Here is a 17402-nt window from a genome sequence, read left to right as displayed (position 1 = left end):
CTTAGAGGTGGGTTGTGTTGTTTTTTTTAAAGTATCAAATGGCATATAAATGTTGTTAAATAAAAAAGAACTCTGCTCCAGTCTGGCTACTTGCAGCCAGAGGGAGGATCTGTTCCACAGTGCCATCACTGCAGGTGGCCAGAGGGTGGTACTGCAATTGTCAGATCAGCAGAGTCAGGCAATTCCAGGCCAGGAAGATTTGGCCTGGTGCCATAAACTGCTGGCCTTGAGCGACTTTTGACACAATGACAGACTGAAGCTCTGCTTTCTCAATAGCTCTAAAAAAGGTTGCCATCAACCATTCTGTCTATGCCCCTGTTGCAATACTGAACTGAATTTGGCAAAGCTGGGCTCGGCTAGTTTTATTTTGTTTGTTTTGGATATTTAACCATGATATCCTGTACTTTCTTTTTTTTTGCAACTTTGGGGTCATGCTGGACACCTTCAAACTATGCTGGCAAAGCAGCCTTGGCCTTCAAATAAATTTTGGCTCAAGACTCTCTGTATGCTGAAGCCTGGGATTTAGTCACATTCCACATTTTGCATTCAAATGAAACCATCAGAGACAATCCAACAAGCTTTTAACATGGTGCAATGTTTTGATTTGAGGATGGCTGGAGGCTAAAAAAAAAAACAAAAACCACACAAGAAATCCTCCGCTGAAGAATCAAACTCCTCCTTGGAACAATAACAAAGGTGACATCATCAATATCACCATTGGGCTTCCTTTGTTATGGAAGGAGGTAATTAATGAGACAACAAGTGTGCTCTGGACTGCTTGCAATCTCAAATTATCACTGTTTACATGCTTTGCTTCCCTTTTTTTTTTTGCTCATAAATGTCCCTTTGATGTTACAACGGGTTTATTTTTACCCAGCCATTGCCTGTCGCAGCAGCTGCTATAACCCCCCTTTGTCCTTCCTGGGGTAGAAACAGCAAAGAAGACCAGCCTTCTCAGTAGGAAGAATGGGACCATGGGGATGAGCAGTCAATTTTTTTAAAGAAAGGACGTCTGGTTTAAAAATAGGCCAAAAAGTTAGGTACCTGGGAATTTGGCTAACTATTTGAAAATAATTATATTAAATTGTGGAAGGAAGTTAAGAAAGAGTTGGAGATATGGGGAGAATGAAACTCCCCCTGTTAGGCAGAATTTCAACCATTAAAATGAATATATTGCCTAGGATGCTGTTTTTATTCCAATCAATCCCAATTGTAAACAATTTAAGCTGCTTCAAAGAATGGAAAAAAGATATCTCTAAATTTATCTGGCAGGGGGGAAAGTCAAGAATTAAACATAAAATTATGATAGATTAAAGAAAGAGGGGGGCTTTGCTCTGCCAGATTTGCATGTGTATTATGAGGCAGCTTGTTTGTGTTGGTTAAAAAATGGATTGCATTGGACAATTGCAGACATCTTAGATTTAGAGGCTCATGACAAAATCCGGCTGACATGCATGTCTCTGGTATGGAAGGCTAAAATCTACAAGAGTTTTATGAACCATATCCTTAGAAAGAATCTGCATAGAGTCTGGGAGAAATATAAAAATCTGCTGGAAAGAAAAACACCTTTATGGCTATCTCCCATTGAAACAATTATGATTAAGAGAGTTAATATGGACAGACAATGGGCGACTTACAGGGAACTGCTGGATTTTACAGTGGAGGAACCCAAACTGAAATCAATGGAAAACTTAAGAAGCCATGTTATGGATTGGCTATCACCAGTTATACAATATGTTTAAATTGGATAGAAAGAATGGATTTCTGGATCAAAGATCACAATCTGAAAAAGAACTTTTACAAAATAAGGATAAACTTTTGTCTAAAATGTATAATTTTCTACTAGAATGGGAAACAAAAGATAAGCTTGTTAAAGCTTCAATGACACACTGGGCAATAGATTTGAAAGTTTACAGTAAAATATGCAGGGATATATATGTAAAATGAAAGACAAGAAGGGAGGTCATTGGATATTTTAAAGTTTGTAAAATGTTTATTTGAAATTGTAAAATTGAAAATTTTAGGAAGAATTTCAGTGATTAAAATGAATGTATTGCCAAAAATGTTATTTTTATTTCAGTCAATCCCAGTGACGAGCAATGTGAGCTGGCAAAGAATGGCAAAATGATATTACAAGATTTATCTGGAAAGGGAAGAAACCAAGGATAAAATATAAACTTTTTACTAACATTAAAGATAGAGGAGGTTTCTCTTTACCAGATTTAAAATTATACTTTGAGGCAGCCTGCATTTGCTGGATTCACGATTGGATTAAATTAAAGAATATAGACCTGTTAGACTTGGAAGAGCATGATTGGCATGCATATTTATGGTATCAGAAGGTGAAACTCCACAAAGGATTTCATAACCATATAATAAGAAATGCAGTTTTTAAGGTATGGGAGAGATATAAAGATTTAATAGAACAAAAAACACCATGGTGGATATTCCTAGTAGAAGCAATATCTTTAAAAAAGGTAAATATGAGGACAAAATGGCCAACATATAGAGAGCCGTTAACAGAAGTGGATAACCAATTAAACTTAAAATAATTTGAGGAAATTATAGAGAAGGTAACAGATTGGTTACAGTATTATCAAATAAAATGATAAAAAGAAAGGATTTAGCTATACAATATCAAGATTTCAAAGAGAAATTGTAGAAGATAATATAAAATTACTGTCAAAAATGTATAATTTGCTGTTGGAATGGGAAACCAAAGAGGAAGAGGTTAAGTGTGTAATGATAAAATGGGCAAAGGATGTGGGACATAATATACAGTGGTACCTCGGGTTACAGATGCTTCAGGTTACAGACGTTTCAGGTTACAGACTCCACTAACCCAGAAATAGTACCTTGGGTTAAGAACTTTGCTTCAGGATGAAAACAGAAATCGCGCGGCGGCAGCGGGAGCCCCATTGGCTAAAGTGGTACCTCAGGTTAAGAACAGTTTCAGGTTAAGAATGGACCACCAGAACGAGTTACAGTGGTGCCTCGCAAGACGAAATTAATTCGTTCCGCGAGTTTTGCCGTCTAGCGAATTTTTCGTCTTGCGAAGCACGGTTTAAACGGCTTAACAAAGTCGCAAGACGTTTTCGTCTTGCGAAGCAAGCCCATAGGGAAATTCGTCTTGCGAGGCAAATCGCGGACGAAAAAACCTTTCGTCTAGCGAGTTTTTTGTCTTGCGAGGCATTCGTCTTGCGAGGTACCACTGTAAGTTCTTAACCCGAAGTACCACTGTACTATTTTTCAGCAGGATCACTGTCTCTAGCTTCCTAGAGCTGTCCAGCCAGCATGATAGGGTAGCTAGTAGTCATTGGGAATAATTTTGTATGGATTGGATGGGCTCCCAGTGTCCCTCTGGAGAAGGTGCACAGGAAAAACCCTGAGGAGGAGTTATTCTGTCTGCTCCAACGCTCAGCATTTAGCAACACTGAAAATACAAGGTCCTTCTGTTTCAAGAGAACAGGGTGCAAGTTCTGTTACATGCACTAGAACTTCAAGGAAAATGCAACTTGAGTCTCTCCAGGCGAAGATATTGGAGCACTCCAAATCGTTTGCTCATGCCCATGCCCAGAAATAGTAGATATAGATGAAAGGAAACACATGCAGATCTGCATTGATTGTTGCAATGCTTATCTATCTATCTATATCTATCTATCTATCTATCTATCTATCTATCATCTATCTATCATCTAACTAAGGAGATAGTACAATAATACTTGGCTAGTTTAGATGTATTCAAGTCTCCAGGGCCAGATGAACTGCATCCAAGAGTATTAAAAGAACTGGCAGATGTGATCTCAGAACCACTGGCAGTCATCTTTGAGAATTCCTGGAGAACAGGCGAAGTCCCGGCAGACTGGAGGAGGGCAAATGTTGTCCCTATTTTCAAAAAGGGGAAAAGAGAGGACCCAAATAATTACCGCCCAGTCAGTCTGACATCAATACCAGGGAAGATTCTGGAGCAGATCATTAAGAAAACAGTCTGTGAGCACCTAGAAAGGAATGCTGTGATCACCAATAGTCAGCATGGATTTCTGAAAAATAAGTCATGTCAGACTAACCTGATCTCGTTTTTTGACAGAATTACAAGCCTGGTAGATGAAGGGAACGCAGTGGATATAGCCTACCTTGATTTCAGCAAGGCATTTGACAAGGTGCCCCATGATATTCTTGTAAAGAAGCTGGTAAAATGCGGTCTTGACTATGCTACCACTCAGTGGATTTGTAACTGGCTGACTGACCGAACCCAAAGGGTGCTCATCAATGGTTCCTCTTCATCCTGGAGAAGAGTGACTAGTGGGGTGCCACAGGGTTCTGTCTTGGGCCCGGTCTTATTCAACATCTTTATCAACGACTTGGATGATGGACTCAAGGGCATCCTGATCAAATTTGCAGATGACACCAAACTGGGAGGGGTGGCTAACACCCCAGAGGACAGGATCACACTTCAAAACGACCTTGACAGATTAGAGAACTTGGCCAAAACAAACAAGATGAATTTTAACAGGGAGAAATGTAAAGTATTGCACTTGGGCAAAAAAAATGAGAGGCACAAATACAAGATGGGTGACACCTGGCTTGAGAGCAGTACATGTGAAAAGGATCTAGGAGTCTTGGTTGACCACAAACTTGACATGAGCCAACAGTGTGACGCGGCAGCTAAAAAAGCCAATGCAATTCTGGGCCTCATCAATAGGAGTATAGCATCTAGATCAAGGGGCGTAATAGTGCCACTGTATTCTGCTCTGGTCAGACCTCACCTGGAGTACTGTGTCCAGTTCTGGGCACCACAATTCAAGAAGGACACTGACAAACTGGAACGTGTCCAGAGGAGGGCAACCAAAATGGTCAAAGGCCTGGAAACGATGCCTTATGAGGAACGGCTAAGGGAGCTGGGCATGTTTAGCCTGGAGAAGAGGAGGTTAAGGGGTGATATGATAGCCATGTTCAAATATATAAAAGGATGTCACATAGAGGAGGGAGAAAGGTTGTTTTCTGCTGCTCCAGAGAAGCGGACACGGAGCAATGGATCCAAACTACAAGAAAGAAGATTCCACCTAAACATTAGGAAGAACTTCCTGACAGTAAGAGCTGTTTGACAGTGGAATTTGCTGCCAAGGAGTGTGGTGGAGTCTCCTACTTTGGAGGTCTTTAAGCAGAGGCTTGACAACCATATGTCAGGAGTGCTCTGATGGTGTTTCCTGCTTGGCAGGGGGTTGGACTCGATGGCCCTTGTGGTCTCTTCCAACTCTATGATTCTATGATTCTATGATCTATATCTATCTATCTATCTATCATCTATCTATCATCTATCTATCTATCTATCTATCTATCTATCTATCTATCTATCTTAGAAGGGTGGGTATCTGTGAGGGGGTGGGACTATGACTATCATGAAGGGACCTGCACTTCTGAATCTGCCCCTTCACTACTGTGGCTTGGCCTCCAGCCCCAAGAAACCCCCTCACTAGGGGATGCGAAAGGAGGGAGGGCAGTACATTTGCTTTGTCCTCCTGATGGCAGAAAACATTCCTGCCTTTGCACACCAGAAACTCAGCTGTGGCTGAGGAATACCAGGGGGGACGCGGAGGGTCCCAGATTGCCCCAGGATGCCCATAATAGGCCAGGAGGATGAAGACATCTGGGACAGGCCAGGGAGCAAGGCTGGGGCTCATCTCTCTCTGATTAATGTGGGAGGCTGTTCAAACGCTTTCCTCCAAATCTCTGTTTACCCTCCTCTGCTGTGTAAACAGTTCTGCGGGGGTGATTGTGGAGGCTTTGAGGTGGGAGCAGCACACAGGGGCCGCTTGAGCAAATAAATAAGGCATGAATTAGGAAGTATAGGAGGCCAACGACAAGAGGTCAGAGGGCTATCAAGGAACAGGAGGGAGCGGCCATCAATCCTTGGGACCAGAGGAGCAAACAGATGGAAGGATCAGTCAGTTTCAGTTCCCTCGCTTCTTCCGAACTCAAATCCAGTTCTTCACATTTCCTCAGCAGTTTTCTATTAATTTATTATCATGATTATCATGTGGTGTAGTGATTAGAGTGTTGGACTAGGACCTGGGAGAATCTGCTTCAAATTTCCACTCAGCCATGAAACTCACTGAGTGGCATACATGATTCTCCCCACCCCCCACCCTATTTAAACCCTACAACACCCTGCGAGGTGGGTTAGGCTGAGAAGCAGTCACTGGCCTCATGAGCTTCATGGTTGCGTGCGGATCTGAACCCTGGTCTCTTCCAGGTGCTAGTCTGAGACTCTAACCACCACACCACATTGGCTTGCTTCTTCCCTATTTTGTTTTGGAACTTAATCATGGCTGGTTCTCCTTTCTATCTGTGGAAATGCCACCCTTTCAAGGCCTCTCCCTGATTTCAAAGAGATGCATCAGCCAGTTACTAGCCCCAGTCTCTTCCGGGAGAGGGGGCTGGCTGGAGCCATCAAGATCTGCTCCGAACAATCGTTTCCTTTCCCAGGCACCTTTGGGGTGGAGTGGGGGGGGGGGAGAGAATGCAGCAGGGCTTTTGAGATACAAATGGAGCAGCTGAATCAACACCTCCCTCCTCAGAGGGGTCTGCCCCTCCGAAGATAGCTGGATCCGGCCTGGAGAAAGAGGAAGTGTGAGCAGCAGGATGAAATTTATAGGGGGGCGGCCTAGGAGACTGACTTAAGGTGCTTTTAAAAAGGGCTGTCCTCTGTTGGAAGCACAAGGTGTGGGCGGGAGGGAATTCAATTCAGATTGCATTTAAAGGCAAATTGACCAAACTCTTGGAATTTTGACCAAATTGACCAAACTCTTGGAATATAGGGACGCGAGTGGCGCTGTGGGTTAAACCACAGAGCCCAGGACTTGCCGATCAGAAGGTTGGCGGTTCGAATCCCCACGACAGGGTGGGCTCCCGTTGCTCGGTCCCTGCTCCTGCCAACCTTGCAGTTTGAAAGCACGTCAAGTGCCAGTAGATAAATAGGTACTGCTCTGGCGGGAAGGTAAATAGCGTTTCCGTGCACTGCTCTGGTTCGCCAGAAGCGGCTTAGTCATGCTGGCCACATGGCCCGGAAGCTGTACACCGGCTCCCTCGGCCAATAAAGCAAGATGAGTGCCACAACCCCAGAGTCGGCCACGACTGGACCTAATGGTCAGGGGTCCCTTTACCTTGGAATTTTGCAGTGCGATTCTTCAGCCAAGTCATGTGTGCAAAAATGCATACAAAGTGTGCATAAAATATGCATATATTGGTAAATAGCAACATATGAAGATGCACTATGGGGAAATGGCTCTGCAGAAATGTGTATTGTTGTTTAGTCGTCTTAGTCGTGTTATATTATGAACATAAAGAGAGCCTGGCTGCTGGATCAGACCAGTGGCCCATCTGTTTCAGCATCCTCTTCTCACAGTGGCCACCCAATGCCCCACAGACATGAAGCAGCCGCCTTGGGTGGCAGAATCCTGTAGGTCAGCATCCCCACCTGCCCCTGCCAGGGTCACACAGTGGTGATAGTAGCAGTGTAGGCTTACTGTGAGATAGCATGGAACTCTTGTAAGATATTGAAGCTCCACAAGTTCTTGTGGAAGTTCTACAATATTTACAAGATCTCACGGGTAACCCCGGTGAGGCTTGGGATGGGCATGTGTATGTGATGTGGCACCTTCCCATTTTGCCTCAGGTGGCAAAACAGGATGGTCGGGCCCTGTTCAGAAGAAAGCCCACAAGGAGGGCCCTCTAGTTGTTGCTTTCTCTGTCATCTGGTAGACTGCTGCTGGGTGTCGCTATTCTCTCATATAGACCTCTCAATGGGGAGCCAAAGCTAGATCAGGCCAATGGCCCATCTAGTCCACCGTTTTGTTCTCAGAGTAGCCAACCAGCAGCTTCCAGCAACTGGAATTCAGAAACATTACCACCTCTTAATTGTGGAGGCACAGCACAACCATCTTGGCTAGTAGCCATGGAAAGCCACATCCTCTTCCATGAATTTGCCCAATCCTATTTGAAAGCCTTCTAGGTCGGTGGCCACCACTGCCTCCTGTGGGAGGGAGTTCCACAGTTTAACGATGCACTTATATATGAACAAGTCCTTTCTTCTATCTCTCCTGAACCTTCCAACATTCATTGGACTTCCGCAGAGTCCCAGTGTTACGAGACAGAAGGCGATAGCTTTTCTCTGTCCACTTTCTCCACTCCCTGCATTAATCCACTCCTAGCGTGTCAGATCAGATCCCTGGGCTGGAGCTCAGCCACCCCACCCCACATGACAGAGGGCCAGAGTTTCTTTGCATCTCCCTGCCTGGCTGGCGTTTGCAGCCTTCCTGGCTCCCACACCTCCCTTTCCTGCCCCGCTTTCCTCCCCGCTTCTCCACAGAGCTTCGCCCCCACCTTAAAAGGGCTTCCTCTGAGGGCTGCTCCTGATACGGCCCACTGGAGGCCTCTCCGCCTGAACTTCCTCCGTCTGCTCCATTCCTGAGAAATCCCAGACAGTCTCTTGCAGCAAAGGCCCCCAAAGGACTGTGGGGAAAAACGCCTCCTCCTCCTACTTCTGCAGGGCTCGCGTGGAAAAAGCTTCTGCTGCAGTTGTCCTGGCAAAAAGAAGAGGGAAATGTGGTGTGGGGGCACACACACCTTGTGGAATTTGCGTTTGGGGGAAGATCCAAATCCCACGCAACACCTCCTCCTCCTCCTCCTCCTTCAGGTGTGTGTGTTTGGGGGAGTGGAACAAGAATAAGTCTAGGGGTAATGCTGTTGCTACTACTGTAATAATTTATTTCATAATATGTAAACACTGCTGGATTGTAAAAAGAAACACAAGCCTCAAAGCGTTTTACAAAAAAAGGTTAAAACAATTAAATGTTCAATAAGAAAATTATCAATAAGAAGACTTCCAAAAAGTTAAAATAACATTAAATGTTAAAATGTGCACCAGCTTTTGAAGCACCTGAATTGCGCAAAAGGAGGATGTTTTTAGCAGGTGCTGGAAAGGGTATAGCAAAGGTGCCTCCTGCCTGTTGTCAATAGGCAGGGAGTTCCAAAGTGTGAACGCTACCACACTAAAATACAGTCATACCTCGGGTTGAAGTAGCTTCGGGTTGAGCGTTTTTGGGTTGTGCTCCACGGCGACCTGGAAGTAACAGAACACGTTACTTCCAGGTTTCACCGCTTGCACATGCGCAGACGCTCAAAATGACATCATGCACATGCGCGGAAGTGGTGAATTGCGACCTGCGCACATGCAGACGCGGGTTCCGTTCACTTCAGGATGCGAACAGGGCTCCAGAACAGATCCTGTTCACATCCAGAGGTACTACTACTACTACTAAGAATAATAATAATTTATACTCCGCCCATCTCTTGGGCGGCTCCCAACAGAATATTAAAAATACAATAAAAGATGCATAATGGATATTGTATGTCACCTGTAACAGTGCCAGTTCCACCAACGGAAGTGTATATGATTGGCATATAGGGGGTAAGTGATCTTGTAGGAATAATAATGATGATGGGGAGAAATTCAATTCAGTTGATGTTTAAAGGCAAACTTAGTTAATCTGCACTGCCCAAAACTAATTCTCCAAATTTTGCAATGCAGTTCACCAGCTCAGTACTGTGTACAAAAATGCATACATTAGGGGAAACTGTCCATGAAAAACGAATAATGAAAATGATATACAGGAATACACTAAATATGGAGAAATAGTTTCCAAAAATATGTATGTTCCTTAAAAATGGCATCTGGTTGACCACTGTGAGAAGAGAATGCTGAACTAGATGGACCAGTAGGGTTCTTAATGTCTTATAGGGAGGCGGGTGGCACTGTGGTCTAAACCACTGAGCCTCTTGGGCTTGCCAATCAGAAGGTCGGCACTTCGAATCCCCACAACAGGGTGAGCTTCTGTTGCTCTGTCCCAGTTTCTGCCAACCTAGCAGTTCCAGTGCAAGTAGATAAATAGGTACCGCTGTGGCAGGAAGGTAAACGGCATTTCCATGTGCTCTGGCTTCCATCACGGTGTTCCATTGCACCAGAAGTGGTTTAGTCATACTGGTCACATGACCCAGAAAGCTGTCTGTGGCCTGAAGTGAGGTGAGCGCTGCACCCCATAGTCACCTTTGACTGGACTTGACCATCCTGGGGACATTTACCTTTACATTTTTTACCTTTAATGTCTTATGTGCTTAATGTTTAGCTTAAATTTGATTCTGTAGCTTTAACCTAGCTGTTTCTTATTGCTGGCTAGTTCCTCTTCAAGCTTTCCCTCTAGATCACTGAGGACTAGCAACTTGAGGGTACAAATTCATAAAGGGCTCTACCAGGCTCTTCTGTGTCCTCTGCCTTCTTCATGTGGGTCCTGCTCTGGTGAGGCATTCTTGTGGCAACTCTTGTTTGATTTGGGAGCATCTGGGCACTGATCTGGAGTGGGGCCTGTTTTTAGCATACCCATCAATGCTTTTCTTTTCTTTTTGTCTCTTGAGAGGAAGGAGGCCACTGGCGATGCATTTACCTGTATGCAACTGCTCTGTCCCAGCTGTAAAGTTCCCAACTGTTTCTGGTGGATGTGAGAGTGGATCCAGGGCTTCTGTTGTTAAGAGCCCATTTGGGCTGCGGGTCCAGCCTCCCTGCTGCTATCAGACACCCCCATGTTCTATCATTCTGGGTGACAGAATCATGGGGCCACTTTCTTCTCACATACAGGGCCTTGAGTTGCCTTTTCACCAGAGCAGCATTGGGGAGCCATTTCCTTTTGCGCTTTGAGGAGGATCCACAAGGATCAGGAGTGGATCTTCATTTTAGAGCCCCATCACTTTAACTTTCTGCTGCCACAATGAGCAATACTTGTAGGATGGCATGGGAGGCAAAAAGGCTTCCTGGTCCCCTTGTGGAAAAAGCCTAGCATTTCCTCACCAACTTTCCTTCCACAGACTGAAGAGCAAAAGTCTCTTGAAAAGTCAGATTAGCTTTCCTCTTCTGTATCTCACTGGCGCATTTTAAGGAATGTTGGAAGCTGCCTTCTACAGAGTCAGACTTGTTGGGCCACCCAGCTCAGTATTGTCCACAGTGGCTGGCAGCAGTGATTCTCCAGGCAAGGAGTCTTTCCCCACTCCTATCTGGAGATACTACTGGGGACTGAAACCAGTACCTTTTGCCCGTAAGGCGAATGCTCTGCCAATGAGCTACAGTCCTTTCTCTAAAAATAAATAAGATCCTAGTCCTCATGACCGTGAATGAGTTGGAACCTGGGGCCTTCAGCATGCAAAGCAGAGGTTCTGCCACTGAGCCACCTCCTGGCCTTCCCTACCTCATAGCGTTTTTGTGAGTGTAAAAGGGGACAGGAAAAACTAGGTGTGCTGTCTTTCAACTCCTTAGAGCAGGGGTCTGCAACCTGTGGCTCCGGAGCCGCATGTGGCTCTTTTACACCTTTGCCGCGGCTCCGGGGCGGATACTAGCGAGGGGAGGAGGCACATTGTGCGCCCCGACACTCCCCACTGTGGCGGGCGCTGTACTGGCTGTGACGTCGCATGGGGGCGGTGTGTGCGTTAGTCACGCACCGTCCCGACGTCACCTTCCCGCCCACTACATTGTAAGGGGCATGTACGCTGGTCACTGCATTGAAAGGGGGCATGTACGCTGGTCACTGTTTTGAAGGGGAGTGAAGAACACACACACACAAAAAAGGTAACGTTAATTTAACGTTTATTTCTATGAGGAAGAGTAATTCTGAGGGGTCAAACAAAGAAATAATAAAAAAGTGACAAAAAAGTTATTTTTATAATGACAAGTTTTGCGGCTCCCAGATTTTTTTTCTTCAGAAACGGGTCCAAGTGGCTCTTTTTGTCTTAAAGGTTGCAGACCCCTGCCTTAGAGAAAAGGAGGGTTATAAATATAATAATATGAGGTGAACACATGCCCAACATATTTTGTATGTTGACATATTTACATAATTTTGGAACAGTGCCAGCAGACATGAAGTGCTGTTGACTTGCTGCAAGACAGAAGCTGCCTTGGTGGTTTGTGCTGGGATTCCGGTGCAGGCAGGTGGGGCCCAATCTGTCCATGTGCGCCTAACCCTGCTTGGCTCAAGGAAACCATTCCCATGGCCTTCAGTCTCAAGGGAGCCACAGGGAAAGGCAACAACGGCTGGTTGGACCGCCAGCAAGGCCTTCTGTCTAGGAGGATTGACAGCTTTGGCGCAGCGGGGGAGGTATCTGTATTCACACATTGGATGAATCAGAGGAGCTTTAGGGGTTGGGAGGCAGGGGGAGGCCTTAGCTGCTTGCAGCAGGGCTCTCTTCCACGCTCCCCCCCCCCAAAAAATGGGCCTTGTCATGTAAATCCATTGCTCTCCATCCTTTGACTCCAAACAAATTAAAGCAATAAAGATAATAGCTGTATATTTCCTCTGCTGGTTCCAGTCCTGCCTGGGAAAAGGCTCCTTCTGAAGGTGTTATGAGGAACTCACTCCCACAGGAGGCAGCGAGGTCCACGAACTTGGATGCCTTTAAAAAAAAATCATGGAGGAGAGGCCTGTCAAAGGCTACTAGCCACACAATGGTTGGAGTCAGCAATGCTTTTGAATATAAGCTGCTGGAGACTGCAGGAGGGAGAGAGTTGCTGTTGCACTCAGGTCTTGCTAGCTGGCTTCCCATTGAGGCATCTGGTTGGCCCCTGTCAGAACAGGTTGTTGGACTAGGTGGGCCATTGGCCTGACAAGACTCTTCAGGTGTTCTTAACCCCATTATGGTAAGAGCCTGCTGGATCTGAGACCTGCTCTCTCGGACTCAGAGCATTGATAATGAGATCTCCAAGTTTGCATTGATACCCACAGTCCTGAACAACATGGGCTCAGGTATACCTTAAGGAACTCCTGCTGTGTGAAATACAATTCCAGCAGAAACACAGCAGGCAGCCTTGCTTTTGACTATATCTATATATCTATATAGGACGTGGGTGGCGCTGTGGGTAAAACCTCAGCGCCTAGGACTTGCCGATCGTATGGTTGGCGGTTCGAATCCCCGCGGCGGGGTGAGCTCCCGTCGTTCGGTCCCAGCTCCTGCCCACCTAGCAGTTCAAAAGCACCCTTAAGATAAATAGGTACCGCTTTATAGGGGGAAGGTAAACGGCGTTTCCGTGTGCTGCGCTGGTGCTGGCTCGCCAGAGCAGCTTCGTCACACTGGCCACGTGACCCGGAAGTGTCTTCAGACAGTGCTGGCTCCTGGCCTCTTAAGCGAGATGAGCACGCAACCCCAGAGTCGGTCACGACTGGCCCGTATGGGCAGGGGTACCTTTACCTTTATATATATAACTATCAAAGTATTTTACAAAAAGGATAAAACAATAAAATTACCACCAAGAAAAATTAGCAATCATTAAGACTTTTGGAAAAGTTAAAATCACGATAAAGGGTTAAAAACTGGCATCCTCTTTCTAAACATCTGGGGATGACGACAAAAGATAATGTTTTTTAAAGGTAAAAGGACCCCTGACCATTAGGTCCAGTCGTGGCGCTCATCTCGCTTTATTGGCCGAGGGAGCCGGTGTACAGCTTCCGGGTCGTGCTGGCCAGCATGACTAAGCCGCTTCTGGCAAACCAGAGCAGTGCACGGAAACGCCATTTACCTTCCTACCGGAGCGATACCTATTTATCTACTTGCACTTTGACGTGCTTTCGAACTGCTGGGTTGCAGGAGCAGGGTCCGAGCAACAGGAACTCAACCCGTCACAGGGATTCGAACCGCCGACCTTCTGATCGGCAAGTCCTAGGCTCTGGTTTAACCCACAGTGCCACCCGCGTCCAAAAACAGCATAGCAAAGGTTCCTGCCTGATGTCAATAGGTAGGGAGTTCCAAAGTCTAGGCACTGCCACACCAAAAGATTGCGGAGCTTGCAGGATTCCCAAGCAGAGTGGGACCAGCACTGGGTATGAGCCGCTGCTCTTTGTCTCACTTGCTTGAGTCATCTTCTAGCACAAAATGGCTCTCTGGTGGCTCGCTAACTGTGCTCTGGATTGGTGAGCCCTGATTATTATTAAGGTGGGTGTGTGGGTGGGTGGGTGGTGGTGAGTCAGGCTTTGTCTTTTAAGAGTTTCCTCTGAAGGTGCACGGCAGTTTCAATTCCTAGAACAAAATTTCATTTCTGATTGATCAGGTTGTGAAAGGCCAGATGGGCACCTGGAAATATGCATGCCAGCTGCACCACCCTCAACAAAGGGGGCGACTACTGGATACCCTCTGCAGTCCTGATCCTTCTTGGGCTTGTGTGTGTGTGTGTGTGTGTGTGAGAGAGAGAGAGAGAGAGAGAGAGAGAGAGAGAGAGAGAGAGAGACAGAGATAAGCAGATGGGAGTCTCACTTTCAGCTCTCTATTTTGGGGGCACTCTGCAGGTAGAGGAACAGGAAATGCACATTTTCAGTAAGGTTTCCTCTCTCCCCACCTCTCTCCCCACCTCTCACCTGTGTCTCCTTCCACCAACCTTTGACAAAGTAACTGCTTTGCATGCAAAAGAACCCTTCTTTATTTCTTTGTTCTTCTTAAACAAAAAATTATATACCGCTCGACTGTACTCAACATCTCTAAGCACTTTTCAAAGTAATAATAATAATAATAATAATAATAATAATAATAACCAATTTAGCAAATGAAAAGCTTTTAAAGACAATTCAGGTTAATAGCTTAAAAATAAAAGATCAAAACTAAAGATCAAAACTAAAAATAAAAGATCAAAAATAAAACCTCACTTTAACCAACTGAGTGCGGTGCTGATAATGCCAAGGTTGCAGGTTCGATCCCTGTATGGCACAGCTGCATGTTCCTGCATTGCAGGGGGTTGGACTAGATGATCCTTAGGGTCCCTTCCAACTCTACAGTTCTATGATTCTATGAACATCAGTGGGTCTAGAGTGCTGCTGCTGTGGCACTTGGGTCCTGCTTGTGGGCTTCTGCCAGTGGGGGCATCTGGCTGGCCACTGTGGTTAGAGGATGCTGGACTAGATGGGCCCCCTTTGGCCTGATCCAGTAGGCTAACCGTACTTTCTTTTGACTGGACAAACTCATGGAAGATGAGACTATCAATGCTGCTGCAAGCTATGAAGGCTAGGCTTTGCTTCTAAGTTGGAGGCAGCAATGCCTCCAAATACCAGTTGCTGGAAACTACAGGAGGGGAGAGTTGCTCTTGCACTTAGGTCCTGCTTCTGGGATTCCCTTTGGATGCTGGACAAGATGGGCTCTCTTTGGCCTGATGCAGCAGGGCTCTTATATGTACTCCAGAAAGAGGACAGCAAAGGCACCTGCCTGATGTCAAAGGGAAGGAGTTCTGAAATATACTTGGAGTCAAGTGTGGATTTCTTGCTCTTTATTCAGCTCATAGTAGTGAGGAATGCAAGGTCCCCCAAAGTGTCTGCTTTATATACATTATTTACACAATGGGCCCCACATGATTGGCTAATTCCAGTATTCTCCTGTAGGCCAATCAGGTTGCAGATTCACTTCCACCTGGAGCTGGATTGGGTGGCTCCTGTGGACCAATCAGACTGCTGCATTCTGGCTCCTATTGTTCTAGGACCAATCAGACTGCTGCATTTTGGATCCTATTCAACTCAGTCATAACAAGTTCCAAAGTGTAGATGCTAACATACTCCTTACAACTGTTGAACATGTATTGTGTGATGCCTGTTAAGAATGCCTGTTCCATGAGAGTCAATTCCTACATGCATGGAGAGCGCGTGCACACACACACACAACCCCCGCTGTCCAAAATCATGGAGACCATCTTGCACACACACAGACACACACCACACACAGTTCACTTTTTTAGCCCTGCCTTGACCCTTCACCTCCACCCAAATTTTATCCTCAGTTTTGCTACCTCTAGGAGAGAGAGAATGCAGAAGACACACCTCCCCTCTTATGAGGCAACACCCTTTTCTGCAAAACAATTATTCTTTAATAGCTCCCCATCACGTGCCTGTTTAAAGGGCCTGGAAATGAGAGCGTCAGGCCAGGGGTGTGTTGGCAAACTCGTTGGCACGTACCTCTGATTTTTTGCCCTTTAAAAAATTGCTCATTTGGATTATTAGCATCATCCGCCTCCCAGCCCCCAGGCGGGCGGGCGGGCGGGTTGGCAGGCAGGCAGGCAGGCGCCCTGTTCATAGCCCTGTGCTCCCTTCCCTATTCTCTGATCAGATGAGATCATTCAGGGGAACCCTGAACTCTCAGGCCTGAACCTGTTTCAGGGGAGGAGGTAGAGGAACCTGCTCATGCACCCAATTGGTTCTTTTCAAAGGATGCCGGCTGATGATTGGCCAGGTCTGTGCCACAACAGCTGGATTTGAAAAACAACATTTGCACATTGCCTACAAGAGGTTGATAGCAAGGACCTGGTGGTTCTCCCAAGCTGAGGAAGGCAAGTGAATGAGGGAAGAGTCAGGGGGAATGAGGACCACTTTTTCCTGACCAACACAAGTGCAGTCAGTCCACAAAAATAGATCTTTTCCGCAGCAGCAGTGAAACAAGCCCTTGGGAACCATGTAGCAGTCATTTTGAAAGAACAGGGTCCAGAGGCATAGGAACTGTTGGAAGAACCTAAGGAGAGTCCGGCTGCTGGATCAGGCCAAAGGGGGCTCCTCTAGTCCAACATCTTGTCCTCACAGTGGCCAAACAGATGCCTATTATGGGAAGCCCACAAGCAGTACCTAAGTGCAACAGCACCACTCCACTTCCCCATCTGGTATTTAAGGGTAGACTGCCCCAGGCATGGATGCTCTGCTATCCCATTATGCCCCCAACACTCAAGCTTTCACCCATTTTGGACCCTTCAGGCAGAACCCATCAGTTGCCTTGCTGACAAGAAAGCAAGCAATATTTTGACTTTGTCAACTTCTTATGTTGAAAAAGGGGAAGGAGCTGCAAAGCTCTTGTTATTCTGTTCTGGAGGTTGCAGGAGGAGCAGCTTTGAAAACCCATCTTGTTTTGCTTGCAGAATTTTTTATGTATGGTTGGGGGGGCATCTTGCAAAAGAGGCTGGCTGACTTGGTCAAACTGGCAAGCCTTTTATCCAGTGCTAACCTGTTAAGCTTGAACAGGCCTATTGCCAGTAAGTTCCCCAGCTAAGTCAGCCTTGCCTCTGGCTTAGCCAGGTGAGGTCGGGGGACTTAACAACTCTCCGCAGTTGACGAGGGAGGTATTCAGACCCAAGACCCATCTATTCCAAACTCCCTTAAAGCTGGCGGATCTGGGGTTCAGATGGTGGTGTCAGGTTCATTGGGTTTCCACAGCTGAGGCAGCATCTGAACCTGGAAGTTCCTGGTTCCACACTTTGCCACACTATGCCATGCTCAAATTCTGCTTTAAGGAAGTTGCCAAGGCTGACAAACCCCTAGTTCCACTTCTGCAATCATAAGAGGGCAGAAGAA

The 17402-nt window shown here is 46.1% G+C and overlaps 1 long non-coding RNA gene across 1 annotated transcript in view; it reads left to right on the top strand.

Moving 5' to 3' along the window:
- The first annotated feature begins 5351 nt into the window (after positions 1-5351).
- Positions 5352-17402, top strand: part of LOC308578508 — a 40405-nt gene continuing 28354 nt past the window's right edge. The window contains exon 1 of the long non-coding RNA XR_014003967.1: positions 5352-6682. This is a non-coding gene — a long non-coding RNA (uncharacterized lncRNA). The remainder of the gene's footprint in view (positions 6683-17402) is intronic.

The sequence above is a fragment of the Podarcis bocagei genome (genome assembly GCF_964188305.1).
Source record: "Podarcis bocagei genome assembly, chromosome: Z".
In the NCBI taxonomy this organism is placed as follows: Eukaryota; Metazoa; Chordata; class Lepidosauria; order Squamata; family Lacertidae; genus Podarcis; species Podarcis bocagei.
The sequence above is the reverse complement of the archived record's forward strand: the minus strand, read 5'-3'. Positions and strand labels throughout refer to the sequence as shown.